The 23,588-nt window shown below is 40.2% G+C and overlaps 2 long non-coding RNA genes across 3 annotated transcripts; one reads left to right on the forward strand and one right to left on the reverse strand.

The window, feature by feature from the left end:
- Window positions 1-1,300: 1,300 nt before the first annotated feature.
- Window positions 1,301-4,432, reverse strand: LOC147872942 (uncharacterized). Of its 2 annotated transcripts, none has more exons than XR_015536504.1 (4): window positions 4,187-4,240; window positions 3,391-3,425; window positions 3,032-3,143; window positions 1,301-2,281 (listed from the first exon to the last, which is right to left on the reverse strand). It is a non-coding gene; the product is annotated as an uncharacterized LOC147872942 (long non-coding RNA). The 2 variants fall into 2 exon arrangements; XR_015536503.1 differs by lacking the exon at window positions 4,187-4,240 and adding an exon at window positions 4,300-4,432 and having other exon boundaries at window positions 1,775-2,281.
- A 15,865-nt stretch (window positions 4,433-20,297) lies between these two features.
- LOC110841564 (uncharacterized) lies at window positions 20,298-23,179 on the forward strand. Its single transcript, XR_002547229.2, has 3 exons — window positions 20,298-20,400; window positions 22,313-22,458; window positions 22,752-23,179. It is a non-coding gene; the product is annotated as an uncharacterized LOC110841564 (long non-coding RNA).
- The last annotated feature ends 409 nt before the right edge of the window (window positions 23,180-23,588 follow it).

Raw genomic sequence — 23,588 nt, forward strand, 5'->3', positions numbered from 1 at the left:
CAAGGACAATACTTTTTATTTACATCCTACAAAATGTCAGAGATAAAACTGCTTTTACAGATAAGACGAAATCATTTATTAGGTGCCAATTGGCTTTTATTAATCACTGTATATTAGATGCAGTTTCTAATGGTTGAAATATTTTATAGAGAACATGGATGTATGGACTCCATTTTAAATTCAGGTCTTCTATTTGTTTGCGTCTTGGTAAAGTATTGCAGATGAATAATTTAATATAAATTTTACTTGTGTTCCATCTAAATGTAAATTGAATCTATAGTATTTCATTCAGTATGATGATCAAAGTGTGACTTCAGAGTACTAAATGAATATATCCCCCCTTGGTATCTGTGTTGTTTCTATTACAACCAAATAATTTACATTTTTGTTTTGTAATGATATTTACCAGTTGTAGTTGAACCAAATGCACATGTTAATTTATTTATGCGTACACAGATATAAATAAGCATGCCGTCGCAATTGTTGGTCTGACAGTGATTTTCTGATTCTTGTTAAAAGGTAAATTCCTTATATGGCTGTTTAATCATATTGTTCCTACCTTTCAGTGCTTGTAAAACAGGTGTTCATGGTCCATACAATATCTTCTGTGCAGTTAAATAATCATGTTCTGGTTACAAAATTTTGCCCCAAAATCAGCTGGTCTGACTTCCTGAAGGGAATATTTGAGTCTCTGGTTTCATATTTTCGCATTTTGTGAAAGCTAATGTCCTTCATTTAAATACAATTTTCTGTTTTGTGTGTAATTAATTGGTTGTCAGATGCAACGATAATGTGGTTCTCATTGTGTGGAGGTTTACAAGATATTTTATTCTTACCCTCATCCATTGTTATGTACAGGAAAGTCTTATATCAGTGCATGTGTGTTGGTTCATTATATTTCCTCTACACACCAGATATATTGTGTATGAAATTCTAACCTTGTCTGACTATTATTCATGAAGTAAGTACAGATATTACTGTAAGTATTGTTTAACATTATCTTCAGATGTGCTATACCAAGTTAAACCTTTGAAGCTGTAGTTTGTTTAAGTAATATTTAAAAATTCATTTCTTACTACAGAGCAAAAATAACACTTTCTGTTTACAAAGATGAATGGTGATTACTGTTTAGGGAAATAATCACTTTTTATGCTGAAAATCATATGTATCATTTAAATACAGTCTGTGGGAAAAATACAGAGTTATAGATTGTTAAAGCAGAAGGTACATATAGTTACCAGTGAGTTTTAAAAGGTTATGTATTCACTGGGAACAAAATGGTTTCAGTGACAAGTTCTTTAATCCTTGAGATAAATATTTTTGTCCTTTAATTATTGAAATACTGCAAAGTTTTGTTTACAATAAATTGGGACAATTAAAAATTCCAACTGTAAAACAAAACAAAAAAAAAGATTTAACATACAGCAAATTTCCAGCCAGACAAATTTGACTTTTCATAGGAAAAGTTTGTGGCACAGAGATGTGGTAACATTCCAAATTATGAATGTCCAAAATTAATTCACCCATCACAGCCTCTTGTGGTGCAGCTAACATCATTTTCAGAATAGGGAAAGATGCTCGGTGACAAACAAATCTCCAGAACTATCTTACAGCCAAATGGTATGAAGGGAAATTAAATTCATGTTTAAGACTCTGTAAATTTTAATTATAATGGAAAGAAACATTTTATGAAAAGTACAAGTCTAATATAAGCCTTAAGTTGGTAATTACTTGTAACTTTGGAGCTAGTAAGATAGTTTCTGGACTGATAAACAGTGACAAGGTGAACTTTTTTGAACAGTAGTTTGCAGAACAAAGTAGAGAGCAGTTACATTGCGTTCTTAATTAAGGATAACATGAAACATACTAGCATCTGGATGAGACATTATTTTGAGTAATGGATTCGTGAAAAACTTAATGTTTAAGAAGTTTGTATTAACTGACTGAACAACAAAGAATTTCACAATTGAAATTTTGTACTCAACAAACATCTGGTAGTTGCACATATAACCAAAGCAGTGCCTTACCAAAGAGTTTCATATATTGATATATGTTGCATGTAGAACAACAAAATCCAAATCCCTTGTGTTAGGATACTGGAATCTAAATGAAGTATTAGAATAAAAATAATAACATATGGCTATCACTTGGATAACATGGAATGAATTCTGAATATAAAGAAATTTAATTTTTGTTCTATAATGCAGGAGTTAGGGATTCTAAATTTTTCCATGCCCTTCCTTTTCTTCGTTAGCCTTCTTGGCGTCTGCAGCTTGTTGCTCTGAAAACAAAAAGTTCTGATAATATTTCCTGGTTGGCAGCTCATATCTTAAAGTGAAATGCTATATGCAAAAATAAAAACCACAAAGCAGATAAAAATGCACCTCCCCTGCGCATTTAATCATGTGGGGAATAAAAGTACATAGTAAAAAAAAGCCAGCTAAGAAATGAGGCCTATGCAGCATTCATTAGTTTTTTGCTATTTGCACTACAAATAAGTATTGCATTTGTACTTATTACTTTCCTGTTCACCTGGAAGCAAAGTTATCGAAGCTAAAATGTTGAAAACCAGATGTTATAACTTAACGATCCTACAACCACTAACATAAGGTCAGTAACAACAGAGAACCCAGGAAATTGTGAAGCGTCTTGTCTGCGCAAGGCATGAATTGCCTGGAATCGAATCAGAAATGGTCATTGGTCTGTTTTATGAATCATCAACTGCAGGCATTGCTTATGTAGTGCCAAATGAGATGTGTGCATAGAAAGATACGTGGAAGTTGTTGTTGCCTATTTTAAATTTGAATTCTCCTGGAAATAATAACAAAAATGTATTGATAAAAGCTATCTCCAAACATGGCTTGTACCGAATAACTTCAAAATGTGAGCGTTACCAGATATTCATTGGGGATTAACTAGAGTACTCCAAACAGGAGATTTATAAGTTTAGAGTAGGGAAGGAATGTGACCACTTCTTTATTCAGATAGATTTTACTGACACAGAATAAACTGCAAATTTGTCTCAATATACCTTCCTCTGCTTTTTGGAAGCGTTTTCCCGCTTCCAAGCAGTGTGTCTTCGCTGCTTGGTATTCCTCATTGTCTATTGCTAAATGCGCAGCTTTTGGCCAACTCTTTTCTTCCTGCAGAAAAAAGAAAAATTAAGAATGTGGTAAACATTTCCAACCTCGACAATGTTAATAATAACGAATCACATAATTTAACATGTAAGAGAGACAATTGTTTTAGTTATACACACAATGCCCCTTAATAACAGCGTTAGTTCAACAAATCACATTAATGTGAAACGAAGGTCACATTCAAAGTACATTCATAAACGTGTAACTGAACTTTATTTAACCTTTACTTAAAAATCAAACAAAATCTTACCTCAAATGGAGTTTCCTTTTCCATTCTGGAAAGCTCTAAAAATAAGCAAGAAAGCAAAAATTAATTTATATTAGCATATAATATTACCTGTTATATAACATAATATTTCTTACTAAAAAGTGATATTGGAACCATGGTTCCGGATAATTAGACGTAAATACATCTATACGGAAAGGAAGTTTATATATTGGCTTTATTCTAAATATTTCCTTTAAACATGCTTTACAATTGAGTAAAGTTTGATTAAGACTTTGCTTATTTAACTTGAATTATTTACGCTTAAGTTGGGTCTGTGGTAGCTGAATGTAATGTATTTATTTATTTAGTGTTCTGTCTGACGACAGGTCCATATGAACAGGATCCTTCCATCCTTTTCTCGGACTGGGACCTGTTCATATACGTTCTTGGCAGATGATCCAGAAGTGGTTTGCCATTGCCTTCTTCTGTGTAATTGTTGGGATGCCATGGAGAAACCGGGGAAGCCCCCGGAGGAAAACTCCGTGTTGCGTAGACCACGGCCTTGCCCAACACAAGTTATAAATTCGGGGATCGCCGGGAATCGAACCCGAGACCCCAGGATTACAAGGCCAGCTATCCTCCCTTAAGGACGAAGGTGTCTACAGAATTCCCCCGGTAGCCAACAATACAGAAGTAGAGTCCTCTAGATTCAATGACATCTTCCACATGGAGGTGCTGGCATATGAATGTTTGACGATTACACACCAACACTCACGATACCACAGGCAATTACAAATACAACTGCATATAACAATAATAATAACTAGGAATTCCTTACCTCAAACTTTGTTCAATTGTAAGAGACCACGATGTCCACTGGTAATGACCGATTTAATCAAAACTAACGGCAGTATCTCAGATTTCTTAATAATTCTTATATAAGATAAGTACCTGTGATATTCTAAGAGGTTTTTAAGAGCACAAAATTATCTTCTCTACGACGCACTTCTTCTACAAGCGATTCACAGCAGAGCTCTTTCCGCAATAACGAAAGCGGATTGTTGATGGCAGTAATGAAACACAACAATGCCGAGTAAACAAATGACGTAACAATTAGTTTCTTAGGTAAAGTAGTGGAGTGCAATACGGTTCATTCAGGTAATTATACTGCATGCATAAGAAAGGAGAAAAGAGCCTTACGGCATGCTCAGCTAATATTGTTGCAGGTGTGGGTTAGAAATTCGAATACTGTACCTTGCATTGTTATGCACGCAGGAGTTCATAGTATAAAAGCTGACCATTGTCGGTCCATATTTACACATTGTTGATGGTTGAAAAAATTACTCTAACTTATAATTTGGTTGCAAGTAATTGTAAATGTAAGAAGTTAATATAATAATAATAATCTTCTTTTTTGATGTAAATACGTCAATACGGAAGGGTCATTCGGCAAACAAGTGAAATGAAAATGTGAAAGATCCATATCAACAATGTGTTAATATGGATCGACAACAATGGTCAGCTTGCGTGCATTGTTATGTTACCTAGAAAACGCCATCTGTTTACTCGGCATTGTTGTTAATATTGTTGTAATTAAAGCTAATATATAAACTTTCTTTCCGTATAGACGTATTTACGTTAGATTCTCCGGAACCGTGGTTCCACTATCAATTTTTTACTATAAAAATTTGTGTTTTTTCGTCGTCGTCATACAATTTGTAGCCAAATAATTACGTCATCAAACAATGTTAAGTTATATTTGTTTACTCGGCATTATTGTACCAACACAACAATGCCGAGTAAACAAATGACTTGTGTAAACTAACAACACTACACTAACCCCCCCCCCCCCCGAAGGGGGGTTAGTTTAGTGTCTTACTCAAGATTTTAAAGTGTTTTCACCCCCATTCAAGTGTTTTAACCCCCCATTCGGGGGGTTGATTTAGTTTCTTACTCAAGATTTTAAAATGCAACCACCCCCCCCCTCCGAAATGGGGGTGGTTGCGTTTTAAAAACTTGACCAGCCCCCCCTAAGAGCTTAGTTGCATAATTTCTGTTAGTACAGGTTATATTGCCTCTGTTAGTTTAGAATTGCTGCTCTGAAAATGGAAGCAGTACATTTTTCCAAAATGTTGGTAACCACAAGACCAGTGGAATCACAACATAGGAAAGGACAATTGATATTTTTACTGCTGTAACAACCTCAACATATGCTCTTTCCTTATTGGGAGACCAAGTTTCACACCCACATACATAATATAGTTTTCTCTAATTGAGTCTTTATTTTTTAATGTAGCAGATGGGAAGACAAAATGTTCTGAATTGTATTGTAACCTGCATTTCTTATGTTTAATCTATTTGAAATGTTAGGGATACTGTGTGATAGCTCTCTGGCCTTGCATTATTATTATTATTAAGTGTTCTGTCTTACGACAGGTCCATTGCTCTGCCCAAAAAGAGCTCTCCAGTTGTCCCTATTCTCGGCTTCTCGCTTTAATTCCTGGAACGTCATCTTCTTTCCTTGTTTAAGGTCGTCGGTTAGCTGTATCAATCTTCTTCCTAGTCCTCGCTTTCCTTCAACCTGGCCTTCGGTGACATCACTCAGTAACCCATTCCTTCTCATAATATGTCCCAGCCAGTTAGCTTTCCTTCGTGTAATCGCCTGCAGAATGTTTCTTTCCTCGTTGACTCTCCTCAATACTTCTTCGTCGGTCACTCGATCCGTCCACCTGATCTTCTCTATTCTTCTCCAACACCACATTTCAAAACTCTCCAGGTATTTCTGTTCCTTCTTCCTGAGTGTCCAAGTCTCTGCTCCATACGTAACACTTCACTAGTTTCTTCTCCATCTCCAAGCCCAACTTGCTAGTGAGAAGTATCCTCTTCTTGACGAAAGCTGCCTTGGTCATGGCTATCCTTGCTTTTACATCCTTGGTGCATAGGGCGTCCGTCGTGACTATGCTTCCCAAGTACTTGAAATGCTCCACATTCTCCATCTGTTGGTTTCCAATTACAACGTTCAATGGTTCTGCTCTCGGTGCTATCCTCATTACCTTTGATTTTTCAATGTTGATTTCCATTCCATACTCTCTACCTGTCTCCACTAACTTGTCCATCATGTTCTGTAATTCCTCCTCTTCCTTCGCCAATACTACTAAGTCGTCTGCATACTTTACAGTCTTTATCACTCTTCCTCCAATTTTGAAGTCTCCTGTTCCCTCCAGAGCTTCCTTGGCAAGCCATTCCCCGTACAGGTTAAAAAGAATTGGTGATAAGCAGCATCCCTGTCTTACACCTCTACCTATCTCAACGCTGTTGGTGTCTCCCGAGTCCAGTCTCACTTTGACTTTTTGCTGCATGTACAGGTTTTTGATTAGTCTTCTGTCTCTCCAATCAATTCCAATTCTCTGTAGGATCCTCATTAATTTCTTCCATTTTACTCGATTGAAAGCCTTCTTCCAGTCGATGAAGCAGGCACATACTTCTCCCTTGACATCGAGAACTCTCTCTGAAATTATTCTCATAACTCCGATGGCATCTCTGGTTCCTCTTCCTCTCCTGAATCCAAATTGGTCGTCTCCGATCACTTCCTCTATCTTCTTTTCTAGTCTTTTAGTCAGTATTCTCGTCATTATCTTCGCCGCATGTGAGATTAGGCTGATGGTCCTGTAATCGCCGCACTTCTTGGAATTCTTTTTCTTCTGTAATGGAATCATTGTTACTTCCAGAAAGTCCTTGGGCCACTCACCGGAGGTGTATATCTTGTTAGCGAGTCTAGTAAGAACCTTCACTCCTTTCTCTCCAAGTTCTTTCAATAAGTCCGATGGGATTTCATCATCTCCCATAGCTTTTCTTCTTCTCATATCCTTTATGGCCCTCTCTACCTCGCTCTTCAGTATCTCTGGACCATTGTCGTCCTCTTCTACTTCTTCTTCTGGCTCCAATTCCATCTCCTTCTCATCCAGTCGGTTGGCCTTGTCATAGAGCTGGCCTTGCATTATAAATAAATAAAATATAAGTATTTGAATGCATGGAACAAACTTTCTTGAAGATGACATCTGCAGTATTTGTTGTTTGGAAAGCAGGATTTATTTTGTGAAGTTACGTTAACTTAGCTAAGGGTAAGAGTTATCAAACCTTTCCAAACATGGGGCCACATTTATCCTTTCTTATAGACTCACTCGTTGCAAGGTTACAAAGGACAATTTGTTGAAAGTTCATAATGATTTATTAGAAGGCAACTAACTTACTCATTACTGCTAAGCAGTTTCTTTAACAAAATTAGTCATTAGTGACATGTTTGTCCTTCCTTGTGCTTGATTAATCTTTCCTGTAGTTGTCGATCGAGTCTCATGGGTTGTGACACTGCGTAGTTTTTTGTAGGTTATTACTCACATTTTGAAGGAATGTATTGTCTGCATCTCTAAGGTCAAAGTTACATTTGCTACTAATGACTCCATAAAGTCAAACTATACAATCATTGCAAATCAATGACATTCATAATATTGACTGCCAAAATGTTGGTGATGTTTATACTGACCAAGTTTGCTGATCATTTTCATTTGTAGTTCAGGCAGTTGCTGTTCTCGTTAGTGCTCTTAAATAGTCAGTGTCTGTTTTGTCTTGTGTGTGCACACACAAGAACAGTATGTAAGCTTTTACATATTCAAGGGGTACCAAGTTCACATCTCAGCCTGGAGACTAGCTGCTCTAAGTGAGGTTTTCTGCGCATTTCTGTATTCTCCTGAGAAAAGTAATGGGGCAGAAACCTAAAAAGGGTGATGGCCGTTTCTATCCAGATTCTTACCAATTAATTGATGAACCATCTACCATTTTATATTTATTATTATTATTTAGTGTTCTGTCTGGCGACAGGTCCATATGAACAGGATCCTTCCATCCTTTTCTCGGACTGGGACCTGTTCATATACGTTCTTGGCAGATGATCCAGAAGTGGTTTGCCATTGCCTTCTTCTGTGTGTGAATGGAGTAATTGTTGGGATGCCACGGAGGAAAACTCCGTGTTGCCTAGACCACGGCCTTGCCCAACACAAGTTATAAATTCGGGCACCGCCAGGAATCGAACCCGAGACCCCCAGGATTACAAGGCCAGCGTTCTAACCGCTAGACCACCGTGGCGTGGCACCATTTTATATAGGTGCATAATATTTTTTTTAACTCCAACATTTTGTGTGCAGCAACCTTTTTAATGTTTTTCACCATTTCACATGTATCACAGGTAATATTTTAGGTGTGATATTCTGTTAATGTGACTTGTTTAGGGAACTGGATGGAATGCGGTACCGTGGGGTGCATAAGGTTGACATGTGTTTGAATAAGCTATCACAATGCAGAGATAGTACATATGTGATAATCTTGTAATGTTTAAGCAATTGATATATCAGTAAAACTATTTCTCTATGATGTGATATATTATTGTAGGTCAAATGCTTTTAGATGGAAAATAAGGGCTAGGCTTGGTCAAATTAAAATACAGTATTGGTAATTTTGGTTGCAGTCTCATTTTTATGCGTGCCTAAATTGTATTGAAATTGGTTTTTATTAACCTTCTTGCCAGTCACTTATATTAGTACACACAGAGGGACACTGAGTTCATAAATCTGTGACCCTGATTCATTACTGTAAGGTTTTGATCTCATTATTTTAATTATTTTTCTCCTCGCTGATGGAAAGGACTTAGTAGGACCATAGTTTTAAACTATGGTTCTCAGGTTTATAAGAAGATGAGCTAACAAGAAATATACCAGCCAAAATTATTACCACTTTATGTAAAATGATTTATAATGTAATAAAAGCCAATTCTTTTATTATAAGAACAGCAGCTGACATTAGGCGGCTTAAATTAAGGATTGTAGAATGATTGGGAGCCAGGGTAGCTCAGTCAGAATAGTGAGTAGCTACAGACTGGATGATCAGGGTTTTTTTTTCTAGTCTCTATGTCCAGACTGGCTCTGGGGCCCACCCACCCTTTTATTCAGTGGGTATCATGGTCCTTTCCTAGGGGTAAAGCTAAGCCAGGGCGTGATGCTGACCATTCACCACATCTAGTGCTGATGTTAAGAAGTCTCTCCTCAAGCACCTGTATGGCGTGTAGTGGGATAGCTTTACTTTATTTACTTTTTATTGTAGAATGATTATTAATTGCATTTAATGAGGGAGGGTAAGATAAACAATTATAACAAATTTTCTGCCAAACACAAGGTTATAGTTTTGTTTATTGCCTTCACCAACTATTCTGCATTTTGTTTGTTCATATTTACCATTTTTATTTTCTCTGCTAGAAAACTATGTAATGCAATTACATATCAACGGAAGGTAAAAGAAATGTTAAACTTTTAATTCCTGCATTAATATTTGTTGAAGTAAAAGTTGTTGCAGTTCTGATTTTAGTCCAAAACAGAAGTTTATGCACAGAAGATAATCTGAGGTTATTAGTTTGATTTTTCAGTGAATTATCATTTGTTTTTGGTCATTGATAAGCATGGAAGTAAATTAATTATGTATATGTTTAGTATCTTCCTTTTTATATTTAACAAATTATAACTTTGTTTTAAGGCTTAACATACCCTCCCATTTATCAGAGGCACTTGAGATGAGGAGTTCTCAATTAATATTATATGGCAGGAAATCTGAGTTCTCACAATTATGTACATAGCAACATGATCCAGCATGAACAAACTCATTAGTATTGCCAATTTCTTAAAAAAATGTTTATGTGTGTTTGAATTCATGTCCATGAAAGTATGATTCAACAGTCATATACCAAACAGTTCTTGGGATTCTAACAGGGACAATAAATTGTTAACATGTGGCAGAACTGTCTGATTGAAGAGGGTGCATGACTGAATGTCATAATACTAAAATGTTTGATTTTTTGGTTTTATAGGCACTATGAATTTTCCTTTAAAAGGAAATTTTGACAATTTTAAGTGTAGTAAGTGTCTAGTGAAATCTCTTCATAATATTACAAGTTGTACTCATTACTTCCATTCTGCAGATTCAGTTGAGCAAAGTATAAGAACTGAGGTAATTGCCTGATTGACATAAACACTTTATCTTAAAAGACTGAGATTTGTTGAGCTCACAATATTCTGGAAATTATTTTGTATTCACTAAATGCTCGCATCTGCTGTCATGTCTGAATGCTCATCTGTACTTATAGTCTGCATTTTCATTATTGTCTTCAGCTTCATGTAATTTCGTTTCTGATAAATGGTTAATTTTGATACTAGAAAAATCAATTTTGTATTCTGTGTTGCCGCTTATTAGATTTTTATATTTGAGCGTAATTTAGTAAGTTTCTTAGGGTCACGTCTAATATTTGTGGGGTTCATGTCACCACCTCCTTTGTGCTGTTAGGCTATGCCTCTAATGATTGTTCGAATAGTATCAGTTATAAAATTTTGTCCAAATTGAAAAAAATAGGTTTGAATTTTACAAAGTGTTAACAGCAAATTTATTAACAGCAGTTTTGAGAATACTGGCTTTTGTGTGGGTTGAGTTATTTCAAGGCAAAAGGGATGATGTTGCAGATGATGAAAGGTGTGGTGGCCATAAAAAAAACTTTCTTAAACTTGGAAGAAAGTAACAAATACTGAGAAATGATTGTCACTAGACTGTTTGGAAAGTAAGAGAAGAACCTAACATGGATAGTAGAACTGTGAGATTGACTTTAACTGAGGGTCTGTACTGGAAGTTCCACAGACTTTCATCTGAGCCGTGTCTTACAGAGACCGGTCCTTGCAGAGCCCAAGACATGCACAAACCATTTTCGTCAGAGACACACTACATCAGAAACAGTCCGAGAGGGACCGCTTCCGCAACGGATCAGGTGGCGGAATTTTGAAAATTTTCAAAAAACCAAAAATTGCTAGAAATTGTTCAAAAAGCGCACAAAACCAAAGAAATTTGAAAAATTTTACATTCAAATTTTTTTCAAAATTTTTTGGTTTTGTGCGCTTTTCAGGTATTTTCCAGCATATTTTGATTTTTCAAAACATTTGAAAATTTTCAAAAATTTTCAGATCTTATCAAGAGATGCATGCCAGTCTCGGTGATTGCCACATCCTGTCTCTGCCGGACTCGGCCTCCATCTCACCCACTTGCTGCCTTCCGCGTTGTCTGCACTAACCGGCCTCTGCAGCATTCGTCTCTGCAGGTCCGCGTCTGCCTCACGTGTTGTCTTCCGCACCTGGGCTCCTCAGAGACGGCACGTCAGAGCCGTGTCTTACAGAGACCGGTCCTTGCAGAGCCCGAGACATGCACAAACCGTTTTCGTCAGAGACACACTACATCAGAAAGAGTCCAAGAGGGACCGCTTCCGCAACGCATCAGGTGGTGGAATTTTGTAAATTTTCAATAAATCAAAAAATGCTGGAAATCGTCCAAAAATCGCACAAAATAAAAGAAATTTGAAAAATTTCAACTTCATAATTTTTTTAAAAAATTTCAAAATTTTTTGGTTTTGTGCGCTTTTCAGACAATTTCCAGCATTTTTTGATTTTTTGAAAAATTTGAAAATTTTGAAAATCTTTCAAAGATCTCATCAAGAGATGCATGCCAGTCTCGGTGATTGCCATATCCTGTCTCTGCCGGACTCGGCTTCCATCTCACACAGTTGCTGCCTTCCTCGTTGTCTGCACCAACCGGCCTCTGCAGCACTCTTGTCTCTGTAGGTCCGCTTCTGTCATCCGCACTTGGGCTTCTCGGAGACGGCACGTCAGAGTCGTGTCTTATTAAGTCCGGTCCGTGTAGAGCCCAAAACATGCACAGACCGTATTCGTCAGACACAGTCCGAGAGGGATCGCTTCCGCAACGCATCAGGTGGTGGAATTTTGAAAATTTTGAAAATTTTCAAAAAATCAAAAAATGCTGGAAATTATCTGAAAAACGCACAAAACCAAATTTTTTTTAAATTTTGAAAAAAATTATTAAGTTGAAATTTTTCAAATTTCTTTGGTTTAGTGCGCATTTTGGTCAATTTCCAGCATTTTCTTATTTTTTGAAAATTTTCAAAATTCCACCACCTGATCCGTTGCGGAAGCGGTCCCTCTCGGACTGTTTCTGATGTAGTGTGTCTCTGACGAAAACGATTTGTGCATGTCTCGGGCTCTGCAAGGACCGGTCTCTGTAAGACACTGCTCTGACGTGCCGTCTCTGAGGAGCCCAGGTGCGGAAGACAGAAACGGACCTACAGAGACAAGAGTGCTGCAGAGGCCGGTTGGTGCAGACGAGGAAGGCAGCAACTGGGTGAGATGGAAGCCGAGTCCGGCAGGCAGGATGTGACATTCACCGAGTCTGGCATGCGTCTCTTGATGATAACTTTGAAAAAAAAATTCAAATTTTTCGAAAAATAAAAAATGCTGGAAATTATCTGAAAAGCGCACAAAACCAAAATTTTTTGAAAAATTTATTATTTATTGAAAATTTTTAAAATTTACAAAATTCGACCACCTGATGCGTTGCGGAAGCGGTCACTCTCGGACTGTTTCTGATGTAGTGTGTCTCACGAATACGGTCTGTGCATATCGTGAGCTCTGCACGGACCGGTCTCTGTAAGACACGGCTCTGAGAAGCACAGGTGCGGAAGACAACACGTGAGGCAGACGCGGACCTGCAGAGACAGGAGTGCTACAGAGGCCGGTTGGTGCAGACAGCGAGGAAGGCAGCAACTGAGTGAGATGGAGGCCGAGTCCAACAGACAGGATGTGGCATTCACCGAGACTGGCGTGCATCTCTTGATGATATCTTTGAAAATAATTTGAAAATTTTCAAATTTTTCGAAAAATCAAAAAATGCTGGAAATTGTCTGAAAAGCGCAGAAAACGAAACTTTTTGAAAAAATTATGAAGTTGAAATTTTTCAAATTTCATTGGTTTTGTGCGCTTTTTAAACAATTTCCAAATTTTTTTGGAAATTTTGAAAATTTTCAAAATTCCAGCAGCTGATGCGTTGCGGAAGCGGTAACTCTCGGACTGTTTCTGATGTAGTGTGTCTCTGACGAAAACGGTTTGTGCATGTCTCGGGCTCTGCAAGGACCGGTCTGTGTAAGACACGGCTCTGACGTGCCATCTCTGAGGAGCCCAGTTGCAGAAGACAACACGTGATTCAGACGCGGACCTGCCGAGACGAATGCATGCCAGTCTCGGTGATTGCCACATCCTGTCTCTGCCGGACTCGGCCTCCATCTCACCCACTTGCTGCCTTCCGCGTTGTCTGCACCAACCGGCCTCTGCAGCATTCGTCTCTGCAGGTCCGCGTCTGCCTCACGTGTTGTCATCCGCACCTGGGCTTCTCAGAGCCGCGTCTTTCAGAGACCGGTCAGTGTAGAGCCCGAGACATGCACAGACCGTATTGGTCAGAGACACACTACATCAGACACAGTCCGAGACGGACCGATTCCGCAACGCAACAGGTGGTGGAATTTTGAAAATTTTCAAAAAATCAAAAAATGCTGGAAATTGTCCAAAATGCGCACAAAACCAAAGAAATTTGAAAAATTTAAACGTCATAATTTTTTGAAAAATTTTCAAAAAATTTTGGTTTTGTGCGCTTTTCAGACATTTTCCAGCATTTTTTGATTTTTTGAAAAATTTGAAAATTTTGAAAATCTTTCAAAGATCTCATCAAGAGATGCATGCCAGTCTCGGTGATTGCCATATCCTGTCTCTGCCGGACTCGACCTCCATCTCACCCACTTGCTGCCTTCCGCGTTGTCTGCACCAACCGGCCTCTGCAGGTCCGCATCTGCCTCACGTGTTGTCATCAGCACCTGGGCTTCTCAGAGCCGTCTTTCAGAGACTGGTCAGTGCAGAGCCCGAGACATTCACAGACCGAATTCGTCAGAGACACACTACATCAGAAACAGTCCGAGACGGACCGATTCCGCAACGCAACAGGTGGTGGAATTTTGAAAATTTTCAAAAAATCAAAAAATGCTGGAAATTGTCCAAAATGCGCACAAAACCAAAGAAATTTGAAAAATTTAAACGTCATAATTTTTTGAAAAATTTTCAAAAAATTTTGGTTTTGTGCGCTTTTCAGACATTTTCCAGCATTTTTTGATTTTTTGAAAAATTTGAAAATTTTGAAAATCTTTCAAAGATCTCATCAAGAGATGCATGCCAGTCTCGGTGATTGCCATATCCTGTCTCTGCCGGACTCGACCTCCATCTCACCCACTTGCTGCCTTCCGCGTTGTCTGCACCAACCGGCCTCTGCAGGTCCGCATCTGCCTCACGTGTTGTCATCAGCACCTGGGCTTCTCAGAGCCGTCTTTCAGAGACTGGTCAGTGCAGAGCCCGAGACATTCACAGACCGAATTCGTCAGAGACACACTACATCAGAAACAGTGCGAGAGGGACCGCTTCCGCAACGCATCAGGTGGTGGTTTTGTGCGTATTTTGGACAATTTGCAGCATTTTTTGATTTTTGAAATTTTTGAAAATTTCCACCTTCTGATGCCTTGCAGGACTGGTCTGTTTGGGACTGTTTCTGATGCACTGTGTCTCTGACGAATGCGGTCTGTGCCTGACTCGGTGTCTGGACGGACCGGCCTCTGTATGACTCGGCTCTGACTTGCAGCGTGTAAAAAACTCTGGAGCATCAGACAACACGCAACTCTGGATCGAGTCGGACGTGACCGAATGCCTGATCGGGGGCATTCCTGCCATTATAGCTGGTGATCACAATGCAAATCACTGATACTGGTATTCTAGGTTGTTTTCAACAACGAGTTAGCTCTTAGGGGTTTATGCCTGCAGAAACTCGTATCTGATCTATGGGTCGGGCTGTTCCGCACTCAGCTCAGATTACTGTGCTCTTCTGATAGAAATCGCATACCGATCGTGGTTTCAAAACACACCTGACCACCTCTAATTTACACGAATGTACTGGGCTACATTCTAAGCTTGCCTTGAAAACAGACACCAGGAGGCAATCGACAAATTCGTCGAACAGCTGACCAGCGCCATCCGCGAGTTTACAGCGACATCTGCTCCCGAGCGATAACCTCGCATTGACCTGTGGCCTCCTCTAACCGCTAGTATTCAGGACGAATTACGGCTGAACAATTGGCTGAGAAGGCAGTGGCATGTCACAAGGGACCCCACTTTGAAAGCTCAGGTCAATCGCCTCCAAAGGTCGGTGACCAATTTGCTGAACGTCTAGAGAAACGAACAGTACACTAGAATCCTTGGACTGCGAGGACAAGTTCGCTATGGAAGTTGACAAAGCGGGTGATGCGAGTTCGTACTTCGCCACCTCGTTGCAGGTGCCGAGAGGACTTGCTCTCTCGGACTTCGAGAGAGCGGAAGCCCTGACCGACAACCTTGAGATCTAGTTTCTTCAGGTGGACGACCCGTCGGACCAGGCAGTTACTGACGTAGTTAATTAGTCTATGCGCACATACGTGTTTGACAGCGCAATTGAACCGAAATTAACCATTCTTTTGGAGGTCCTTTAGGCCATCAAGAGACTCATGGCTGGCAAGGCTCCGGGCCCGAACGATATACCTTACAGTGTCCTTAAACACATACAAAGGTGCGCGATAACCTTTCTCACAAAAATGTTTAACGTAGTCATCCGCAGACAGTACTTCCCCTCGGCACGAAAACACGCTCACGTGGTGTCCATGATAAAGCCAGCGAAGAACCACACGCTACTCTCTGCGTACGGACCTATCAGTACTCTTGACACGGTTGGCAATGTCTTCGAGAGGGTCCTACTCAGTAGGGTACTTATTTAATGTTCTGTCTGACGACAGGTCCATATGAACAGGATCCTTCCATCCTTTTCTCGGACTGGGACCTGTTCATATACGTTCTTGGCAGATGATCCAGAAGTGGTTTGCCATTGCCTTCTTCTGTGTGTGAATGGAGTAATTGTTGGGATGCCACGGAGGAAAACTCCGTGTTGCCTAGACCACGGCCTTGTCCAACACAAGTTATAAATTCGGGCACCGCCGGGAATCGAACCCGAGACCCCAGGATTACAAGGCCAGAGTTCTAACCGCTAGACCACCGTGGCGGTTTAGTAGGGTACTACAGGAGGTAAACGAGAGAGGGCTGCTTCATGACAAGTAGTTTGGGTTTCGACACAGACATAACATGAACCTGCAGCTGGCCCACTCGTTGAATAAGTTAGCAGAATCTTTGGCGAGAGGCGGCTAACCGGCGCCCTTTTCCTGGATGTGGCCAAAGCCTTCGGCACAGTTTGGGTCAAAGGCCTCTGTTACAAGCTGTGAAACCTCAACTTTCCGTACTGTCTGGTGAAAAACATCTCATCCTACATTGCCTGCCGAACGTTCTAAACTTCCTTCCAGTCAGCCACATTCAAACGTCGTGCCATGAGGGTCGGAGTTGTTCAGCGTGGACTCGTCACCTCTGTGCTCTTCAGTCTGTATGTCAACGACATACCTATACCATCCCGCCAGTTCGAGCTAACGCAGTACGCCGATGACACTAGTCTCATAGCCACATCCCGGAGTCGAGACGCGCGCAAAAGCCCAGAGCAGTGCAATTTGTCGGACAGCCGACATAATGGGTCGCAACAACGCGGTATCTTGGGGTGACCCTTGACACCGGACTTACCTCGTCGGCGCAAGTCAGCCAGATGGGAAAGAGGGCAGCCTACTCCTTAACAGAAGTGGTCGGCCTCCCCAATCATGGAGGCCTTCAGCTGAAGTGATTTTCTTACGAAGTTTTAGAAACCTTCATCCAAAGCTTTCCCACCCCTCCTGGGTCCAGATCCCAGACAGTCCAACCAACCAACCAACATCTTTTCACAAAGGAAATGTTACCTGATGGAGGCAGCAAGGACCTCTAGAATGTCGATAAACTCTTATCAGACTACACGGTGCAACAACCCAGAAGACAGCCATCTTCAGATAACGTCGTCTAAACCTCAAATAGTACATAATTAATAATGAATTGGGGTGGATACGGAAAGAGGCGGCCATAATCCAATTTAAGGCAATTTCGTGGCATTTTCTTCGAGAAGTCTATAAAGACCACGATATTCCTGTCAAGATAGCAAATGTCCGGGCCAATATTTGAATCCGGGACGTCCAGATTATGGAGCAGAAGTTGAACACCGAACACGATCCGTTCTGTGAAGGCTGTTCATGTCCGTGCTTGTAGGCTTTCAACGTGCAAGGAGAATTGTATCGAGACATCACTTACGGACATGCGTACTCACTACAAATGGTCAGTAATGAATCATGTATTTTTTTTTCCCCTCTGTGACTGGACCGCGTCACGTTTTCCATAGAACTACACAGGGCAGAGAGCAGATAGACCCTTTTGATTTCATTCTCTTTAAGTGTTTGAGTTCACTTATTCTCATACACCGGCCATCACCCCACCCATCCTGCACAACATCACGGCCTCTACTTCCATTCCATTCACCAGCCTTTAGATACGGTCATTTCCCGACTCCTCCAAATAAGAAAAGGTCCATCTTAGTTGATGACCTCTCGGACTTACTGGACTCTTTTAAGCTGATTGAAATCGAGACACTTGGATCTGGGATGCCAACATTTTCTTTGTCTCTTTTTAACGCTGTCCATTTTTCTCGCCCCTTCCTAGTTAGTCTGTCCCGTCCCACTCCACCCCATTCGACCTGTGCTCTCGATTTACCGCCCAATAAACGAAGGGGCAGCTATTAAAAGTTCTGGCGGCAAGATCCATTATCGTTGACCAGCATCACCCAAGCGTGGAGCGATGGACTCGATCTCAGGTCCCTGGGGAAATTCATTTTCTGATGGGATTTCCATTATGCCACGCCATAATACACACGCTGCTGGGTGTAAGACAATGCCAGTCCCTAACAGTCCTCTCTCAGCAAGTTCAGTAATAACCGGAGTAAAATGGTGGCCATCAAATGTGTACATCCGTTTTTTAAGAAACACTTACTTTTTCGTTTTGGCATGTGGGAGTAAGGACGGAAAAGTTGTATCGAATGTGTGCATGAGTGTCTATATAATAATACTGGTGAGATATAATCTAATATTATCTGAGCCGATAACAAATGGCTCGAATAATTTACCAAATTTTAAGAAATGACTACCCCTTCTAGACCCCTGTAGTTCACCCCTGCTCACGACCCAGCGGAAAGTTCAGCTGAAATCTTTTGCATTTATTAAGCGTTCTCTTCTGTTTTAGCGTGAACTATTACACCTCATTGTCCAGTCCATCTGTCTGTTAAGTATATTCATCACGTCACAACAATAATTAGGTTACCTGGATCGAATTGTTTAAAAAATTACATCAAAATATCAGCGTGTCCTTTGATGTAATTCCACTGACGCTCAGTAGCTTAGACTGTGTAGACTAGAGTTACAGATGACTGATAATTAATAAATTGAAAATTATAAGGAAGTAAACAGTCGTAGCCTATTTTAAGACACTGTCTTGAGGATATATAACCGTTCTCCGATATTTGAACACAGGACCTCGCTGCCAAGACCCACGCCTCACTGCCATTGCAGTCGGCTTCTAATGGGCCACGACATTCTCTATTATCGAACAGTTTTTGTCTCGTAATACAAATAAACCTGTTATGTCAGACGTAGCCAATTGTCTGGGATATCTTTCCACAATTTAATTCCAACGCCGTCTTTAGGTTGCTGGTTGTCAGTATCCATATTTTTACTACGTATCTTAGTGGCCACGGTAGGGATGCTAATGTCCCGTCCACTGTACGAATCGTCACTAATATTGAAACAGAAAATGACCAAATTCAGTGTGCTTCAATATGACAACTGATCACTTGTAGACGAGAGTACAGCCAAATTCAAAAACGTGTGTATCAGATGTAACCGGAAAAAGAATCCGTGTTGACCATGGCTTAGCTGTTGGTCATGGTCCACGTCTTTTCGCCACGGAGACCAGGGTTTGCACCCAGGTCAGTCCACCTAAGATTTGTTGTGGACAAAGGGGAAATGAGACATTCTATAATCACTCAAGTAAGAACTCGGGGACGGATAAATATCTTACGTCGTTTCGTGGTTTTATTTTATTTAGTGTTCTGTCTGACGACAGGTCCATATGAACAGGATCCTTCCATCCTTTTCTCGGACTGGGACCTGTTCATATACGTTCTTGGCAGATGATCCAGAAGTGGTTTGCCATTGCCTTCTTCTGTGTGAGTGTGAATGGAGTAATTGTTGGGATGCCACGGAGGAAAACTCCGTGTTGCCTAGACCACGGCCTTGCCCAAGACAAGTTATAAATTCGGGCACCGCCGGGAATCGAACCCGAGACCCCAGGATTACAAGGCCAGCGTTCCAACCGCTAGACCACCGTGGCGTTGACGTTTCGTGGTACTATTTAGAAATAGCAGCAACAATTTTTTAGTTACTGTCTTCGTTCCACGACTTTGATTCTAACGAACCAAGATATTTTCTACTTTTTAAATAACTCGGAGATTCAATTCAGTATTCACGATCCTATCCTGAGCTTCTAGGTCTCCGAATTGGCCTCTTCCCTTAAGGTTTCCTGAATAAAATTAATGAATTTGTCATGCGTACTACATGATCCACCCAATTCACAACCCTATCGATACCTCGCAAATAGTACAAATTATGAAACTCTGCTTTAAGCAGTTTTCTCCATTCCTCTGCTACTACTTCTCTCTTGGGTTCAGTTACTCTCTTCACAAACCTAGACATGGATTTATTATTCTTTCCCTTCATGCATTTTATTTAAAAAACGCATATAGGGTTGGTCATTTCCTTCCGTCCGTATATTAAACTCGACAATCACTGGGTTACATCGGTTACTAGGACTATACCGCAGGTACCTTGGTTACACCAGTTACCACGTTTACCCCGATTGTTTACCTTTGTTACCATGGTTACCTTGCTTGCCTTCGAAGGCATATTTGTCGTTACCATGGTTACACGTGTGCCATGATTACATCGGCGAGTATGCCTCTTGGGATGAAGCCCTCCGGTTGGGCAGAGACCATTCTCGTTTGTGTTGTTAGGTTACGTTAAGTTATGTTAGGTTAGGTTAGGTTACGTTATGTTAGGTAGGTTTGGTTTGCTTAGGTTAGGTTAGGTTACGTTATGTTAGGTTAGGTTATGTTATGTTATGTTAGGTTAGGTTATGTTATGTTAGGTTACGTTATGTTAGGTTTGGTTAGGTTAGGTTAGGTTACGTTATGTTAGGTTACGTTAAGTTAGGGTAGGTTAGGTTAGGTTACGTTATGTTAGGTAGGTTAGGTTATGTTAGGTAGGTTAGGTTTGGTTAGATTAGGTTAAGTTAGGTTAGGTTAGGTTTGGTTAGGTTATGGTAGATTAGGGTTTGTTATTTTAGGTTAGGTTCGACCGGGATAAGATAGGTTAGGTAAGGTTCAAGATGTTTTCGACAAATCAATTTCAAGAGTTTATAGCCCACCCAGAAACAAAAGAAATGTCAAAAAAATTATGTGGAAATTGTATACTCCGACACGGATTATACCTCGCCAGTCTTGTTTATAATGTCTGCTTGAGTGGTTCAACGTTAGACGAGAGTTTGGTGAAGCGAAAGGCTTTGCACTGCCAAACAAAGTTACTTTTAACTACAAGAGAAGGGCAGATACATGTGTGCAGAGGGTGGAAGATGCAAGATCGTGTAAATATTGGTATCGTTCTGTCCAGTCGTCCCTCCATGCTTATTCCTTTCCCAGAACCAATCAGAGTTTACTTTGTTTCAACCAATAGCCAGTGTACACTAATGATGTCGGTATGAGGAATTAATAATTCAGTAATTGCGTTGGCCTTTGCTCTGATGGATGTGAGAGACGGCTGAGTTTGGATAGAGTATGTGGAAATTGGGGTTGTGGATTTTACGATAGGAAAGCCATGGAACACGAAGACGGTCTGGAAAATGTGCGCTATTACTCACTGCCAGTTCCATGAACATTCCTGTTCCTAGGGTTGTGCACGGGTCGTGTCAGTGACTCACAAGTACAATTAGTTTATTATCAACTGCAAACGACCTTTCGAAACTTTCCATTGTTTTTATCATTGCTAATAAATCAAAGAAGAACTCAATTCTCCGGAATGTAACCTTGTCTGTTTCCTTCCTAATTCCTGCCTTTCTTCTAATATACATTTTTCTCTCTTCTTTCTCGTTGCTTTCTTCCTCCTTTCTTCTTTGTTCCATATTTCCTTTTCTCTCTGTGTTTCTTTGTACTGTAGTCTGAGAAAATCAAATCAGAATCGTATTTGGGAGGTTTCCAGTTCGAGCCTTGGGCAGGGTGCTATCTGTGATTTTCCACATTTCCTAAAGACGACGGTCATTGCAGTGACTTAAAGCAACCACAGCCGTTTCTTCACACATTCCATCACAGTTTTACTCATTTTAAGAACCACCCTGTTGTGCCTCATTCGACTCTAGGACTTCATATTCGTCATGACGTAATAGTATCATTAATTTTAAGAGTACGCACGGTCTGGTCGTGTCGATAAGCATTTCCCTGCATTCTTTAAGCAGGTTATCATTCTGCCCACTTTCTCCCAAATCATTTCCAGTTCACCTCTCACCTCATGAGACCATAAAAAAGCTCTTCAGCTTACATAATTCAACATTAAACACGCCTTTGGACGGCCAGCATTCTATCTTCGTATCATGCAGGTCCCCTGTTTAAATCTCGGCCCCGGAGGCCAGCTGGCTGACAATTTTCCTTACCTTACCCTTCCCCATTCCCACCTATATCTTACTAGTTTCATTCTTACGTTTAAATTTAACTTTGTAGAAATATTTTCCTATATTCTTTAATTCTGCTGCATAAGTAAAATTTTATTCCCTAATAATCTAATCTTTATTAATGATAGAACATTTTTACACGGTACACAGAACCTCGTGGTCGAGTCTTTTTAAAGGGCGTCTGTCTTCCTCTCTCATTTCCAAAGTACCAGCCTCAAACCGTGCTAACTCATTTCCCTCATTTCTTATAGAGCAACCTGTGTCCTCTGTCCTCAGCCTGAGGACGCGACGTGTCGTGGTGACAGGACATGAAAATGTACGCATGTAACTTGTGTAGAGATCGTACTTTTAAGGAAACAACATGTTTGCCGCTCAAAACAATTTTCTGCAACCTGACGTGAGTAATCTGCTCAGTGGTATATTTCTCTACAAGTATAAACGCTGAAATATATTACTATAATCCTAATAATTCAATTGTAACACGATACAAATGTCAAATATTAGTGGTTTATATTATCGACTGCTATTTCAATGCGATTTAATCGGTCAGTGTGGACGAAGTTCGCTAAAACGCCTAATTCAAATGCGAACCATGAACAATAGGGATATTTATATAGATCGGGGGTATAGTTGACAGGGAAGGATGGTCATTACAGTTTACTAATTACATCGTTCTGATACCCGGGTAAGGCAAGCAGCAGCCCTGGACCGACCACACTCTCAGGTCTCTCTGTCCGTCAGCGTCAATCCATCAACATGCCGCCGACCTGGCTACAGTCCTTGGACGCCGTGGCTGTTTCTCCCTGCAGATGAAGACGTCGCCAGAACTGGACTGTTGCAATTGTAGCGAAACGTTCCGACCTGCTTTACTTTGTGTCTCGATGTAAAAGCGAATAATTACAAGTACAAAAAGTTGCGTCGTTATGCTGAGTCATTGTCAGATTTACGCAGAAGTTACTGTTTGAATTGGGATAATATTAAAGTGGATGTCAACAATTATGTGAAGATGTGGACTCAATTATTTTGGTATAGGATACGGCTAACTTGTGAATTTAGTAATAAAATTTCGGGTTCGATAAAAGGCAGGTAATTTATTGAGCAGCTAAACGAATGTTGATCTCTTAAATAGGACTCTGCTTTAAGGAGTTAATAACATTAAATGTACTACTTTAAGACATAAATATAAATTCTATAATATGTAAAATTGTTCTTTTGAATTTTATCCGTCGTATAAATTACAGAAATTTAAAACTACAACGTTTCGGAATCCGAAATCTGCTTCCGTCTTCAGGAAAAGAATGGTGTAGGAATACAGACAGCCTATCTGTTGGGCTTCTTAAGGTTTCTTTCCTGAAGATTTGAGGTTCTGACGGCGGTGAGTCTGAAGATGGCTGTCTTGTGGGTTGTTGCGCTGTGGAGTCTGGTAGAAGTTTACCGTCCTGATAATGGAGGCAGCAAGGACCTCTGAAACGTCGGTAATTTATAATTTTATAAATTACACAATGGATAAAGTCCTTTATAAAAGCT

Source organism: Zootermopsis nevadensis, unplaced genomic scaffold (genome assembly GCF_977971745.1).
Source record: "Zootermopsis nevadensis isolate Lab colony 2312 unplaced genomic scaffold, Znev_1.0 Znev_ptg000022l, whole genome shotgun sequence".
NCBI lineage: Eukaryota > Metazoa > Arthropoda > Insecta > Blattodea > Termopsidae > Zootermopsis > Zootermopsis nevadensis.